Source organism: Notamacropus eugenii, chromosome 1 (genome assembly GCF_028372415.1).
Source record: "Notamacropus eugenii isolate mMacEug1 chromosome 1, mMacEug1.pri_v2, whole genome shotgun sequence".
NCBI lineage: Eukaryota > Metazoa > Chordata > Mammalia > Diprotodontia > Macropodidae > Notamacropus > Notamacropus eugenii.
This window is the reverse complement of record NC_092872.1, coordinates 505,776,034-505,791,826: the sequence shown is the minus strand read 5'-3', so window position 1 is coordinate 505,791,826 and position 15,793 is coordinate 505,776,034. Positions and strand designations below refer to the sequence as shown.

The 15,793-nt window shown below is 37.3% G+C and overlaps 1 protein-coding gene across 1 annotated transcript in view; it reads left to right on the top strand.

Annotated features, from left to right (window-relative positions):
- The first annotated feature begins 758 nt into the window (after positions 1 to 758).
- Positions 759 to 15,793, top strand: part of ZNF831 (zinc finger protein 831) — a 78,892-nt gene continuing 63,857 nt past the window's right edge. Inside the window, exon 1 of the mRNA XM_072633413.1 lies at positions 759 to 1,129. The gene's annotated coding sequence lies outside the window, so the exon portion shown is untranslated. The remainder of the gene's footprint in view (positions 1,130 to 15,793) is intronic.

Genomic DNA, 15,793 nt, shown 5'->3' with positions numbered 1-15,793 from the left:
ATACCCAATAGAGGGTAAACACTAGGATGAGGTCAACACAAGGAAAAGCAAGAAGCTCATTATAGGGTAGGGACTAGCCTGAAGTTTGACACACATATGGTAGATAACAGAAAAAGGAAGTTTTAGAGCAGGACTACAAGCCTTGGACCTCTGATTCTCATGAATGGAAAGTACTTGATAGAACAGTTCTTTCCTGGGAACTTGCTTATATAAGCACAGAGTGAGGACCATCCAGTTCAGTAGATGAGCCTCCAGCAAGTATTATAATTTAGAGATTTTTCCTCACCCACCTCCAGCCTTATATAGTAGTTGATTTTTTTATTTTTTAAGTAACATTAGAGGGTAACTCCAGCCTCCTCTTTACTCTTTCCTTCCAAAGTCTGAGAGGTTCTTGGTGAAAATTTAGACAGTCCCCTACCCATAAGGGATTATAATGACAGTCGAGGCATTTCTGCTTCCTTGCTCATTTACTCCAAATTTTGCAGGAGGGCCTTTGGGAACTGGGCTAGATAATTCTCACCATGATATTGAGTTTTTACTGAACAAGATTATCTCCCTTGCAATATGTCAAACACCTACATTTCCAAGCAGCTGCTTCTGTTTATGGGTTGTTAGATGAATAATCACAATGGTAGAAAAGGTCTCAAAAAGCTACTTCATTTTTTCTGTTTTTACCTCTTCCTGTTTTCTAAAGGTTGTCACTGTAACTCTAACTATTGTATTGAAACTATTTACTTCCTATTTCTGAACTGGCCTAAGTTTCTCTTGGCTTGGCTTTCTCTCTTCCTCAGTATGGCCAGAAATGGTACTTCTCTCAGTGAAATACTGAGTTCAAATGATGGGCAAAAAGCTCCTGTCACTCCTGTATTTTATTTGCTACAGTAGATGTAGAAATTCTTCCCACACGCTGCAATATGGGAGAATAAGAACCAGTAGAAGTCTCTGTGTGACAATAGGCAGCTAACAACACACGGAATCTAAGGAAGATCCTCAAAGCTTTTTATCTCCTTTTATCTGGCAAGAGAAACTGATCTTTCTATGCCGATGGATTGCACCTTTGGTTCAAGTCAGGCTATTGACGTTTGTAATCCAATAGCCATAGCTGAAGATTGCCCTGCTCATCAGAAAGGTATGTAAAAAACTCCAAGATATTTTGGAGCATATTATTTTAAAATCTGTTTTAATGAGTGATAGGAGACTTGTCTTCACTTTATATCTGCTTAGCAGTTGGGAAAAATAAAATATTAAGAAGCTGTAGATTTGACTCAGAAGGGCAGTTCTTAAGTGATTAACACATTATTACTGTTGTTGATATTCATGCGAATTATTACTTTTGCTTCTGTTGAGTCATTTCAGTTGTGCCTGATTCTATGTGACTTCATTTGGGGTATTTTTGGCAAAGCTACTGGAGTGGTTTGCCATCTCCTTCTCTGGCTCATTTTACAGATGAAGAAACTGAGGCAGATAGGGTTGAGGGACTTGCCCACAGTCACACAGCTAGTAAGTATCTGAGGTCACATTTGAACCCAGGTCTCCCTGACTCCAACACTGGCACTCTATCCACTGTGCCGCCTAGCTTTCCCTTTTAATTCTTACTACTTTTAGCAAAATGTTTTGGTATAATTTGCCCATCAGAAACAATGCACAAATTTTTCCAAAAAAAAGGATTCATACATTCATCCCTAAGAAGTGTGTGTGTGTGTGTGTGTGTGTGTGTGTGTGTGTGTGTGTGTGTGTGTGACTCCCTCTACTAATTCTGCCTGGCAATTGTTCTGTAAGTTATAGTCTTATTGAGCTGCCTGGGCTCAGCAAAAGGTTTGGTAGGCAAAATTTGAACTGGAGTTTCCTTGTCTCCAAAGACAGCCCACTAGCAATTCTACTATGTTACCTCTAAAGGAAGAATATAGCTTTATACATCTGTTTGTTTGGTTTTTTTTACTGACCTCATTAAAGCACAAGCATACTTTGGGTTAGTGATATCAGTTACACTAGCCCAATTTCTATCACAGGGATCCTAAAATCAAATTTTTAAATAAAATATTTTATTAAAGGGTCAACGATATCAGCTGTATCACATAACCACCCTATGGTTGTCACCTAAAGGTTAATGGGACATATATTTACACACATATTTTGCTTCTTTAGTATTTAAGATCCATTAGGATCTTGAGTTGATTTAAGACAGTTGTGAGAGGTCCATGCTCAAAGAGATAATAGGGGTTTTCTTTTTGTAAGAAGTCTTTATGCAAGAATGAAATGAGAGATTTTTATCCGCCAAATTAAAATGCAAGACAGGATGCTACTTAGAAAAGTGATAACATCAGCTTAATGAAGTAAACCAAATAAATGTCACAGCCAATTAGAAGAACTATCCATTTTTAACAATAACTTTATTGCCTTAGCTAAAAGTCATTAATATTAAAAATTATCAAAGACTAATTTAAACAAATGTTTGAATTATGATGGCACCATGTAGTTTTTAGGAAGCATCCTAGCACTCAGATGAAGGATTGGTTAGACAGTCAGGGTATTAGATCAGAAGCAGAAACCTTAGAGGGTAAGACATGGTCCTTGGGGATTACATGCACCAAGAAAGCAGCATACAGACACTGATGCATTTCTGGGGTAAAGATATGAAGGGAAAATGACAGAAGGAAGGGGAGTTTGGCCCAATGTCAGCATCATTTTAGGTGGACATAGATGGAGCTAACCACATGGAGGAATGTTCCAAATCCCGTTTTCAAGGAAAACTAAAAGAGAGGAAAAAATACTAGGTTCACATGATCTTTGTCAATTATATTGGAAGGTCAACATTCAGGAACTATAAAGTAATATACTTCGAGATATCAGAATTAAAACTTTTTTTCTCAGAACCACACCAAGGTGATAAAATTGCAGAGTACATCCTGTATATGCTATGATAATTGAATAGAATTACTGATTTTAAAGCTAGAAGAACTCTGAAGAGATCATTTGTTTAACCCTTTGCCTTTTAGCTAGTAAGATTATAGCTCATAGGTATTGTCATGTAATTCAGAACCAGAGAGTTTAAAATGAATCAATCCAATCACTTAAAGTATTTTTTCAACACCTACTACAGGTCTCAGATATAAAGATAAAAACTGAAACAATTCCTGTTCTCAAAAAACTTACATTCTATCATAAGAGACAACATGTACAAATATAAATGCATCCAACATAAATACAAGGTTATTTGCGGGTTAGAGGGAAACACTGCTAGGGAGAATCTGCAAAGATCTGATGTAGAAGGTGGCCCTTGAGCTGATTTTAAAAGGGAATGTGGTATCATAGAAAGAGCCCTGAAGCAGGCTATTTTTCTGCTTTCTTTCTCTTATTTCTTTTTTCTTTTATTTGAGTCTTCTTGTGCAAAATAACTAATATGGAAATGCTTTACGTAATTGTACGTGTATAACCTATATCTTGATTGCTTACCATCTCAGGGAGCGGGGATAGAAGAGGGAAGGAAGGATGGATAGAATTTAGAACTCAAAACTTTTAAGTAAAAATGTTAAAGAAAAACAGAGCCCTGATTGTAGTCAGAGAACCTAGGTTCAAATTCTACCTCTGATGCTTTTTTCATGGGCAATAAGTCACCTACCCTCTCTGAGAGTCTTAGTATTCTTATATGTAGCATGAGGAATTTAGACTAGATGGACTTTCAGGTCTTTTACAGCTTTAAATCTATGACTGTATGATTCTTTTTAAAAATTAAGTTTATTTTGTTAAATATTTCCCAATAACAAGTAAAAAAAATTTAACAATCACTTAAAAAAATTTTGAGTTACAGATCCTCTTCCTTCCATCACTCCCCTCTCCTTGGGAAGGCAAACAATTTAATATTAGTTATGAATATAAAGTATGATTGTATAATTCTAAGAGAGAGCAGTAAAGAGGGATTTAAATGACAACCCAAATTCACATCACAAAAGCCATACACTGGCACTGAAGAGTAGCCAAATTCACACTCACATCTCCGTAAGTCACGTCATGTACATATGTCAGATCAGTGCTTTTAGTTTCTGTTTATATAACTGAGGAGGTATTTTTCTCATTAACAAGAACTACAATCTTTCATACCTTCTTACATGAATATCTCAGAGATATTATAGGTTTAGTCCCAGACCATTGCAATAAAGCTAATCACATGAATTTTTTGGCATATAAAAAGTTATATTTATACTATACTGTAGTCTATTAAGTGTGTAATAGTAGCATGTTTAAAATAACCCATAATGTACACACCTTAATTTAAAAAACTTTGTTGCTAAAAAGTGCTAACCATCAGTTGAACTTTCAGTCAGTTGTAATCTTTTTGCTGACAGAGGGTCTTGCCTCAGTGTTGATGGCTGCTGATTGATCAGGGTAGTGGTTGCTAAAAGTTAGGGTGGTGGTGGTTAATTTCTTAAAATAAGATGACAATGAAGTTTGCTGCATCCATTGACTCTTCTTTTCACAAAATATTTTTCTGTAGCATGTGATGTTGTTTTACCCACAGTAGAACTTTTGAGTCAATCCTCTCAAATCCTGTCACTACTTTATCAACTAAGTTAATGTAATATTCTTCAGTATTATTGTGTCTCATGGACTAGGTAGGCATGAGGAGAGGGAGAAAGACAGGAAATGGCTGGTGGGTGGAACAGTCAGAACACACACCACATTTATCGATTAAGTTTTCTGTCTTACATGGGCATGGCTTGTGGCACCCCAAAAACAATTATAATAGTGGTATCAAAGATCATTGATCACAGGTCACCACAACAGATACAGTAATAATGATAAAGTTTGAAATACTGCAAGCATTACCAAAATGTGACAGAGACATGATATGAGCACATGCAGTAGGAAAAAATGACACTGATAGACAGGGTTGCCACAAACTTTCAATATGTGAAAGAAAAATGTGGTATCTGTAAAATATCATAAAATGAGATATGACTGTAAACGGCCTCTATAAGTTGCTGTGGCCAAAAACCGCATCCTTTTTTGCCAATCTTCTGGTGATGAACCTTTCTACACTTAGCTAAGCTGCTCCTCAGACCTTTCCAAGTTGGTAGGACATGCCAGAGCTAGTACTCTGCTTGACCAAGCCTTTAAGAATCTGGGGTCAGTTACCTGCTTAGTATGTCATTGAAATAGAACTTAGTAGAAGGTCATTAAAATACTTAGATTTTTGGGGATCTTATTTTTTCTTAAGGTAATACATAAATTATTTTCTCATTCATCATCAAAGAATTTAGGTTATATACCAGGTTTTGGATGACCACCACCGTACTAAAACATTTTGACAATGACAATAATAACATCATCAACCATAACAGTATTAATAATTGTGATATTATTGATCAGTAGCATTAGAGAAAGTACTAAAATTGATGTCTCTTGTCTCCTATTTATCATCAAGTGAAAGTTAATCCTCTTGGATCTTACTTGATTCATCCTGAAATGGTACACATAGTATATTTTGGATTACAAGTTTCTTAAGGGCAGGGATTATATCTTATTTATCTTACAAAGATAGGTGGTAGAGTTGAAAATTCACGGGACTCACATAACTTGTATTCCAAAACATAGGCTCCAATTTTACATAGACCAGGTTCAATCTTGGAGGGACTTCTGGGAACTTAAGAATCTGGCTCATTTCTAGATTTCAACATAAAAGGTAAAAGACCCCAGAGAAGGAACTTGAATCCAAGTCTTCTTGGCTTTGAAACTAGTTCTCTATTTATTACACATAGGTAGCTAGGTGGTACAGTGAACAGAACTCTTGACCTGACATCAAGAAGACCTTAATTCAAATCCATTCTCATAATTTACTAAATGTATGGTTCTAAGTACATTGCTTAATTTCTGTTTGCCTCAGTTCCTTCTTCTGTAAAAGGAAGATAATAAAAGCAACTGTCTCCCAGAGTTGTTATAAAGATAAAATGAGATATTTGTAAAGCACTTTACAAACCTTAAAGTGCTGTATAAATGTCAGTTATTATCATTATACCCATATGAATATAGGAAAGCCTTTATGACATCCTCCACAACAGGCATCTAATCCTCTAAACTGTCAGTGCTATTTTACCTCCCTCTTCAGTCTGCTTCACTTTCCCCAGGGACCTATGTAGCTCTCAAGTTTTATAGCAAGGCATAGCAACTCTTGTGTTTGAGGTTCCCCTAGAAGGAAAACAAGCTTGCTAGAGAGTTAATGGCTTTTTTTCTTAAATTTCACGGTTCATACACCTCATAGTAGTGATAGAAGCCGTGGTCTAGACTTGTTTCTCCACGTTATGGCTATGTGAAGATTGAAAAGGTTCAAAAGACATAATTTCTGGGTAATTTAATAATTTTATTAACAAGGCCAGCATGTTATTAATGAAAGGATGATCATTTGGCCATCTCTCTTAGACCTAAGACAATCATGGCGGTGTGCTCAGAGTTTATATGTTCTTTTGGAAGAGAGTGGCAGTAAACTCTGATTGGTTAACACAGTAGGAGGTGGGCTATAGTAAAATGAGGGACTGAGAGTGACATCATGTCACCCTGCAAGAAACTATCTCTAGACCTAGACCACCCCCAGCCTTGGGCAGTCTGTTCAAGGAATGTACACCCCACCCAACCCTGAGTAGAACACAATAGCTACCCTATCAGAGTGGGGTCTTCATCCACTCTCATTCTCAGCAACATCCTTCAAAGAGACTGAATGTTTAAAATCAGGTCTTTAGAAGGGGAGAACTCTAGATCTCCCAAAATTATTGGTTATTAAAAATAATTTCTCTCAGCTATGTCCTTTGCTGTTCTCCCAATTTCAGGGTCACCTGGTTGCTCCTATACTCATGTAGGGTCTTGATTTAGGAACCTGAATAGATTATTCTCTTCAGGAAGTGAGGTTCAGGAACTCCTCTGCTGAGGGGTTGGTTCCTCTATTCTAACACCTGTTTCACTGCTTCGTCATTGCCCCTCCATAGCTGCCATCTCTGGGGCCATAGAGATTACATAGCTGTTTGTCTATGGCTTCCACTTCTGAGGCACAGCAGCTTCCTAGGGAGGGCTACTGTAGATAAACTGCCCTCCTTTCTCCTCAGATACTCTGGTCTGTATTTTATGTATGGCCCCTTTCTCAGCTCTTTTCTTTGTCTGCACTCAATTTTCTCAAGTCATCCAGTTCCTATTTTCTGGTCTCTGTCAGGTTTCAGTGGTTTCCTTTAAAGGCCAAATCCAAGGGTAAGCTCAGATATTCAACAGCCATGACTAAACCAGTTATTCCTACTGTGGTATCAATAGGCCAACAAGTACCCAGGACAGGTATATTTTACATAACTTGCCAGATATCCCAGTCATCCCAAAGGTGATGTTAATAGATATCTGTCCATACTTTATATAGGGAGATATCTTCAGGGTCAGATCAATCATCACTCAAGGTCTATGAAAGGCCTCATTTTTTTACCTTGTTAATTTGGCTAACTCTTCCTGGTCATACCCACTGTACTTAGATGGGTTTGAATCAAGGTTTCAGTATTTACTAGCCAGAAAATTTCTTGAGTACACAATCGTCTGGGAACAAAAAGTCATGCTTTCTATGCTTTTGCTTCCACATATGAAAAAGAGGAATAATTTTGCTTGTAGTACCTAACATACAGAGTTTTTGTGAAGAAATTCTGCATAGGACCTCACATACAAACTTTATAGATACTTGTTAAATAAAAAAATTGTTGAATTTTATACTTGTATATTCAGTGTGTATATGTGTGTATGTTTGCATGTGCTATTTGAAATGTAGGGAGGCAACTTTTGGAAGCTTTATATCATATATAGAATATAGCATTTGGAATTCTCATTCTAACTCATTCTTCCAACTCAGCATTGTGCATATGTGTTCATTTTTTTTCTTGGCTAATTATTGTCATATATAAAACAGTAAACTACTGTACATACAGTATTCAAAATTACATAATTTCATGCCATAAACAAGTCAATATGTAGTCTACCAATGTAACATACTATTTTATTTTATAAATTTTTTAGCCCCAAGGAAGCATGAAGTTACTTGATCTATATGGGTCATATATTGATTAGTTTGGTCTTATGGAATGAAGCTGGTGCAGATCTCCTTCAAATGGTTCATGTTATGTAGGAAAAATGGTGGTAAGAATGTGAAATTATCTAGAAGACAATATAATTTGTACTATTTTTAGCTTTGGTAACAACTGTTGGTGTAACCAAGGCCATTTTTTCCTGTTAGAATGATAATAATAATATCAATGATATAGAAGGAGTATGACAGAATAGATAGATATGTTCAAGACCTGGAGTAGAAAGACCTAGACTTAAATTCTATCTCCAACACTCTATCAGCTGGCTGTGTAACCAAGGACATGTCATTTCTGCCTCTTACTGCCTATATAATGATGTTGAAATCTGATTGCCTAGAGAAGTTCATCAGTATCAGATGCCAGTTCCTTAACAGCATGCTTGCATGGGTTCTGGATAATGGATGATGCTCTTGTACATTCCCAATAGCCAATGAAATAGAGCAGGGTTGTGTGCTTGCTCCCATGCCTTTTAATGGCTTCTTTGATATTGTCAGATGCCATCAAGGAGAACAAAAATGGCCTCAAGATAGGCTACCTGCCCTGATGGTAAATTATTTTACTTGAAGAGGCTACAAGCCAAGAGTAAAGTGGAAGGGAGAGCTGGTGCATGACTTTTTGTTCCCAGACAATTGTGTACTCAAGGCAGCCTCTGAGGCTGAAATGCAATATGGTACTGATTGTTCTGCTGCTTGTGCTAATTTTGGCCTGATAACATTAAGAAAACAATATCTCCACCAGTCAGCCCTGTACCATCCGTATGTTGAGCCATTGGTCACAGCAAATGGAGAAATTTTGAATGCTGTGGATAAGTTCACTTACCTTGGGAGTATACTTTTCAGGGATGTACACAGAAATGAAAAGATAGCTAGGTGGTGCAGTGAATAGAGCTCCAGGCCTGGAGTCAGGAAAACCTGACTTCAAATGCAGCCTCAGACATCTACTAGCTGTGTGACCTGAGCAAGTCACTTAACCCTGTTTGCCTCAGTTTCCTCATCTGTAAAATGACCTGGAGATGGAAGTGGCAAACCTCTCCAGTATCTTTGCCAAGAAAACCCCAAATGGGGTCCTATAAAGTCAGATATAATTGAAATGACTGAACAACAACACATAGAGGATGAGGATGACACACAGATTGCCAGAACTAGCTCAGTATAGGAGGCACCAAAAGAAAGAATGGAAAAGAAGTATTAGGCTGCCTACTAAACCAAAGGTCTGCAGAACCTTTATGTTAATCTTATTGTTGTGTGTCTGTGAAAGTTGGAAAGTCTTCCAGTGCCATGGCAAAAAATTGAAAGCTTCCAGTTTGAATTGTGAGGAAATAGGATTAGTGCTAAAGAGATTGCATTAGAATTTGAGGACTGCTATCTTCTTCTGAACCTCTCTCTCCAAAATCAAGCAAGGTTAAAACATGGAGTCATTTCGGAATGATTTTTCTTTTGTTACTGATTTTACACATCTTTCTCCTTTTTTATTGGAAGGTTGCGTTTGGGAATCATTTCAATGACCTTGAAAATGACCTAGGATACAACCAAGTTTCCAATTCAAACTAATTCTTGTGTAACATCACTCCAGTTCCAAAGAGTGAATGATTAATTGATTGAAAATAAAATCTATGACATTGAATGAGACTTGTTTTTATTTCATTAAGGTATGAATGGTCAGGCATTGTATCACTTATTTTAAGTAGGATGGGGGGACTTAATTGATTTACTCAATCACCCCATCCAACAAACAGATGGAGATATTTAAAGCCCAAGAATATCAAGTAATTTTTAAGGGAATATTCACCTAATATTGATAGAATGCCTAAACTCTATCTTTATGTGAAGGGCTTTGAAGTTGCCAATTAGACAGCTGCACACAACTAGTTTTGAAACACTAGAGCATTGGAAAATTGTGAGGAATGAAAGGTGCTTTAAGATAGTTTGAGTTACTATTAAAGTGTTAGGTTATTCCTTAAATAGGATAACAAAGAGGATAAATATTTCCCCTGTGCTTTCATTTGGAAATTGCATGGGCATAACTTTAGTAGCTCTTTTCTTTGGGACAGTTGTGTGTTGTTAGATTTAGACCCATAAAGGCTATCAGAACTTAGAGGATTTTAGAACCAAAAGGGGCCATAGATGCATCTGACCTACACTTATTTTAAAGATGAGAAAGTTGAGTCTGAGACTTACCTATGGTCATAGTATAGTGGCAGAATAGTAAGTGGCAAAGTCAGAATTTGAACCCATACCTTCTGATTCCAAATATGTAATTTCCACTAACCTCTCTCTTCCCTCTCTAACCCTCCCCTCAATTACACACTATCTCTCCAGTATTAGTATTCCACTTCAGTACTGCTGAGTGCCTTGTTATTTTGTGCCATTTCTTTGTGGTTAAATCAGAATTGAATGTATTCATAAATTATTTGAGCTGGAAGGGATCTAAAGTATTCTAGTCCACTTTCCTTATTTTACTGATGGGAAAACTAAGGTTGAGAGACAGTAATTGACTTGCCCAACCAAGATCCTGCGGCTTGCTAGTGGCAGAGATGGTACTAGTCACAGGTCTCTAGACTTCCAGCTCAGTTCTGCAGTTATCTTGTATCAACAATGGACAGATGGGATAGAACATCTCATTCTAATGATTCTAACAGTGGTTGTCCTAGTCCATTTCTGTTGCTTTGGGTACATAGAGGTTTCCAAAGAAGAGGCAAACTAGCTAGTAATGCTAAAAAACGGCTGTTGTTCAGTAGTTTTTCAGTTGTGTTCAACATTTCATGACCCTATTTGAGGTTTTCTTGGTAAAGATAGTGGAGCAGTTTGCCATTTCCTTCTCCAGCTCATTTTATAGCTGAGGAAACTGAAGCAAACAGGGTTAAAAATGACCTGCCCAGGGTAATAAGTGTCGGAGGTCAGATTTGAATGCAAGAAGATGAGTCTCCTGACTCCAAGCTCAGCACTCTCTCCACTGTCTCCTAACAGCCCCAGCTAAAAGCAGTAGGCTTTTATTCCACAAGTTCTAATTCGCAGAAGGGAAACATAAAGACGAATGTCACATTGAGGGGAATAGAAAGAAGAGAAGACAGAGATGCATCTGATTACAGTCATTAAAGAGACAAAGATACAGCTTACTCTGCAGAGTGGCAAGATACATTCATGACTCATTGGAGAGATCCATGTCTTGCTTGAGTTGACTTTACTGCCCATGGCAGGAGGAAGAGACTGGTTGATTCACGTGGCAGGTAGATCATTGCCTACATGAAGGCAGATTAGAAATGCAGATGAGTACTATGTATTTTATAGTGAGGGATGAGGTCATTAGAAGGTCCGTCTGTTGTTTTCTCACCTCTAATGTTATAGATAGGAAACCAAGATGCATGAATTAGGGACCTAAATGTAGCACATAAACAACTCTGGGCTCATTCTTCCAAACATCTGAAGCATCTGAACTTTCTCTCAGTTGAATGCAGGCCTTCTCTATTAGTGGGAGAATTTTTTTAGAAGCAGATTTCATGTTGATATGTGACAGGTGAGAACACTGCACAAACTCCTCCCATTCATTGTCCAGTCTCCATCACATGAAAGTTTCCAGACTGGAAAAATTCAGATAAAAAGCGGTTCCAGCAGTTAAGTAAGGCAGGAGTAACAGCTAGAAAGAAGAGGGGGCAGATGTAGATACACAGCCTGTTTCATATGGCCTTCTGGATTTCAAAGAGGTCCCCCTGCACAAAGATTTTTTGGACGATCACAGTGGTTTAGTTATAGTATTATAACCTAACACAGCCAAATGGTGGTTACTCAGTCTGTCTTTCCTTTGTGTACAAGAAGTCAGAGTTCTTCTTTAAATGTCTCCATTGTTACTTCCCTCTAGTAGTTCTGCTTTACCCGTCTTTATTCTCTCAGACAGCTACTTAGCCATTTCATTCATTTTTTTTGTCAGTCCAGTTTAAGGTATCATTGAACTTCCAGAATTTATCCTATCTTAAAGGAGGGAAAGTGAAAGACCTGAAAGAAGTGGTCTGTTGTGGTAAAGGTTGCTTTCCTGTCCCTCCACTAGAGTCTTCTGCTGATGCTTCATCATGGTGTGAAAGTGACCCTTAGTTCTCAAAGGCTATGCTAGCTGAGCAAGCAGCTGTACCTAATAATTTTAGTCATTTAATTTTAATTTTTAATTTGATGTATGTGTTGGGGGCAGCATTTAACATACAATAGATATGACCATTCTTCTCTATGATTGAGGTAACAGAGATATATTTCAGGAGCTGGAGCAACTGGGAGGTCAGGTAGTTCAAAGGAGGCAGATATTGGGATTGAGAAGACTGGGAACCAGATACTGATGTAAGGTCAGGAGAGTCCATCCCCACCTCAGTTAATGAAATCATAGAAAGCTCAGCCACCTAAATTGAATTTGTCAACCAATTAATCAAGTGTAACCTTGATTTGAATAAGTTCATAATCAGTTTGAAAGGATTGTAGTTCTTTGAATGAATTTTAGATGGAGGTAGATGATGCCACACAGGAAACATGTTGTTATTTGCTGAAAGATTTGGGTATGTTTCTAGCTGTCAGGCAGAGAAAGTTGTGGAAAGGTGTCAGAATAAGGCAGAAAATTACCTGACTTTCTCAAATCTTCCCTCTTTTTTCCCTCCCCGCAATAACTTAAAACAATTACACAAAGTGAATTTTAGAGCTGCAGAAATAATTAAAAGTCAGGGTAAAGCAGTTGTCCAGCCTAAGACAACTTTGGAGGACATTAGGAAAGGTCTGACCTATGGAATAGTGATCTGGCAGAGAGTAGAAGTAGAGATATCAGCAGGTCAATAAGCAGCAAACCCTGGAGGCAGCTGTATTGACAACTGAGTCTTCAGGAACTTTTGTCCCACAGAGGTTATGGGGGTCAGACAGTTGATTAGAAGATTGCAGGGCTGTCTGCTGCCACTAGACATAGGGTCCAGGTTCATTGACCAGATTGGTCCCAGAATGAGGCTGCTGGTGAGGAGGATTGAGCACATGTAAATGAGTGCCATCACAGAATAGCAGGCCCTCCTAGTTGTAGTTACTCACAGGTCAGTGGAGTCCCTGATTTTGGTTCTAAGGCACAGAGGCAAACTGACATTTGTGGCTGTGGAAGACCTGTTGGCCACTGCACTGGGGGCCCTGGTTTGGAGGTGAAGGGGCAGAGTGGAATAAGTAGACAAAGTCATTCATAAACTAAGACATAAAGCAGAAGAGCAGTGACCATACTTGGCATTGGATCATAGCACTTGGCAGAAGCAAAAAGTCAAAGACTTCAAATTAGAACTCTGAAAACAACAGTTCAAAAAAGCTGAAACTTGAGACATTATCCTCCACACCCTGGGAGCAGAGCCTGATCCTAACAGCCAAGGCATAGGAATTTTTCAGAATTAGTAAACAATAGAAAAAGAACCTGACCATAGTTACTGTGGTAATAGAGAAGTTAGGGTTCAAACTCAGAAGAAAAATCAAAACAACTACTTGTAAAGCTTCAAATAAAAGTGAAAGATGTTCACAAGCCTTAAAAGAATGCTTAGAAGAGCTAAAAAAGGACTTTAAAAATCAAAAAGAGAGGTAGAGGAAAAATTTGGGAAAAGAAATGAGTAATTCAAGAAAATTATAAAAAGAAAGTCAACCAATTGGAAAAAGAGATCCAAAAACTTCCTGAAGAAAATAACTCCTTAAAAATTAGAATTGAGTAAGGGGATGCTAATGACTTAATAAGACATCAAGAAATAATAAAACAAAACCAAGAGATTGAAAAAAATAGACAAGAACATGAAATATCTGATTGGAAAAACAACTGACCTGGAAAACATATTGAGGAGAGATAATATAAGAATTATTGAACTACCTAGAAGTTATGATAAAAAAAGAGTCTAGAGGCTATACTTAAATTTTGAAGGCTAATTGTCTTGAAGTTTTAGAACTGGAGGGTAAAATAAAAATTGATAAAGATCCGTTATCACCTGGAAGAGATCCAAAAATGAAAACTCACAGGGACATTGTATATAAGTTTCAAAGCTCCCAGGTCAAGGAGAAAATATTACAGGCAACTAAAAAGGGGAAGCTAAGTAGTGACTCCATCCCTGGAGTCAGAAGGCCCTGAGTTCAAATCCAGCCTCAGACACTTACTAGCCATGTGACCCTCTGCAAGTCACTTAACCCCCTCCCCAAAACAAATAAACAAACAAAACACATAAGGAACTAGAAAGAAACAGTTCAAATATTGTGGAGCTACAACTCAGGATAACATAAAATTTAGCAGCTTCTGCATTAAGATCGAAGGGCATGGAGTATAATATTCCTAAGAACAGAGGAGCTAGGTTTGTAACCAAGAATACCCTACTCAGCAAAGTGGAGTGTAATCCTGCAAGGGAAAAATGAATTTTTAATGAGTTAAAGGACTCTAAGGCATTCTTGAGGAAAAGACCAGAACCAAACAGAAAATTTGACTTACAAAAATCAGGAGAAATATAAGAAAGTAAACATAAAATACTTATCATAAGGGACTTAATTGTCACACTACTTATTGGGAAATGATATTTGTAACTCTTAAGAATGTTGTTAGTATGTTAGAGCATAAGAGGACTTGGGGTTGAGTTGAGGTGATCCTAAAAAAATTGGATAGGAAGAGGTAAAATGGAGTGAATTATCTCATACAAAAGAGGTGTGGATAGAAGAACTTTTACAATGGAAGGGAGAATGGGGTGGAGGATGGGCAGCCCAGGAACCTTATTCTCCTTGGAACTGGTCTAAAGATAGAGTACATCTAGTTGGGTATAAAAGTCTTAACTTATAGAGAAGTAGGAGGACAAGGAGATAGGAGAAGGGAGGGATTCTTAGAAGGGTGTGTAGATTCGGAAGGCAGTAGTCAGAAATAAATTAGACTTTTAAGAAGGGATAGGAAAAAAGGAGAGAGAAGGATAAATGATGGGGGAAAATAGGATGGAGGGAAATACGCAAGTAAAAATTATAATTTTGAATGTAATGGGATGAATTCACCCATAAAATGGAAATGAACAGAACATGACAATATATTGTTTACAAAAACACATTCAAAAATTAGAAACACACAGAGCAAAAATAAAGGGATCTAGTAGAATTTGTTATGCTTTAGCTAATGCAAAAAAAAGCAGGAGTAGCAACCATGATCTCAAAGTTAACGCTAAAATAGATTTCATTTAAAGACATAAACAGGGAAACTACCTTTTGTTAAAAGATACTATAGACAATGAAGTAATATCAGCACTAAACATATGTACCAAATGCTATAGCATTCAAATTTACAAATGAAAAGGTAAAGAAGTTATAGGTAGAAATAGCAAAACTGTAATAATGGAGGACTTCAACCTTCCTCTCTCAGAAAGAGATAATTCTGTCCAAAAAATAAGAAAGAAGTCAAGGAGATGGATAGAAGCTAGATATGACAGACATCTGGAAAGAACTGAATGAGAGCAGAAAAGAATGTCCCTTTTTCTCAGAAATATGTGGCACCTTTACAAAAGTTGACTATATATTAGGGCATAAAAACCTTATAATCAAATGCAGATAAGCAGAAATATTAAATGCATCACTTATAGATACTAATGCAGTAAGACTACATTTAATAAAAGATCATAGAAACACAGATTAAGAACTAACTGGAGAATAAATAACCTGGGAGGGTCAAAGAACATGTCATAGAAACAATAA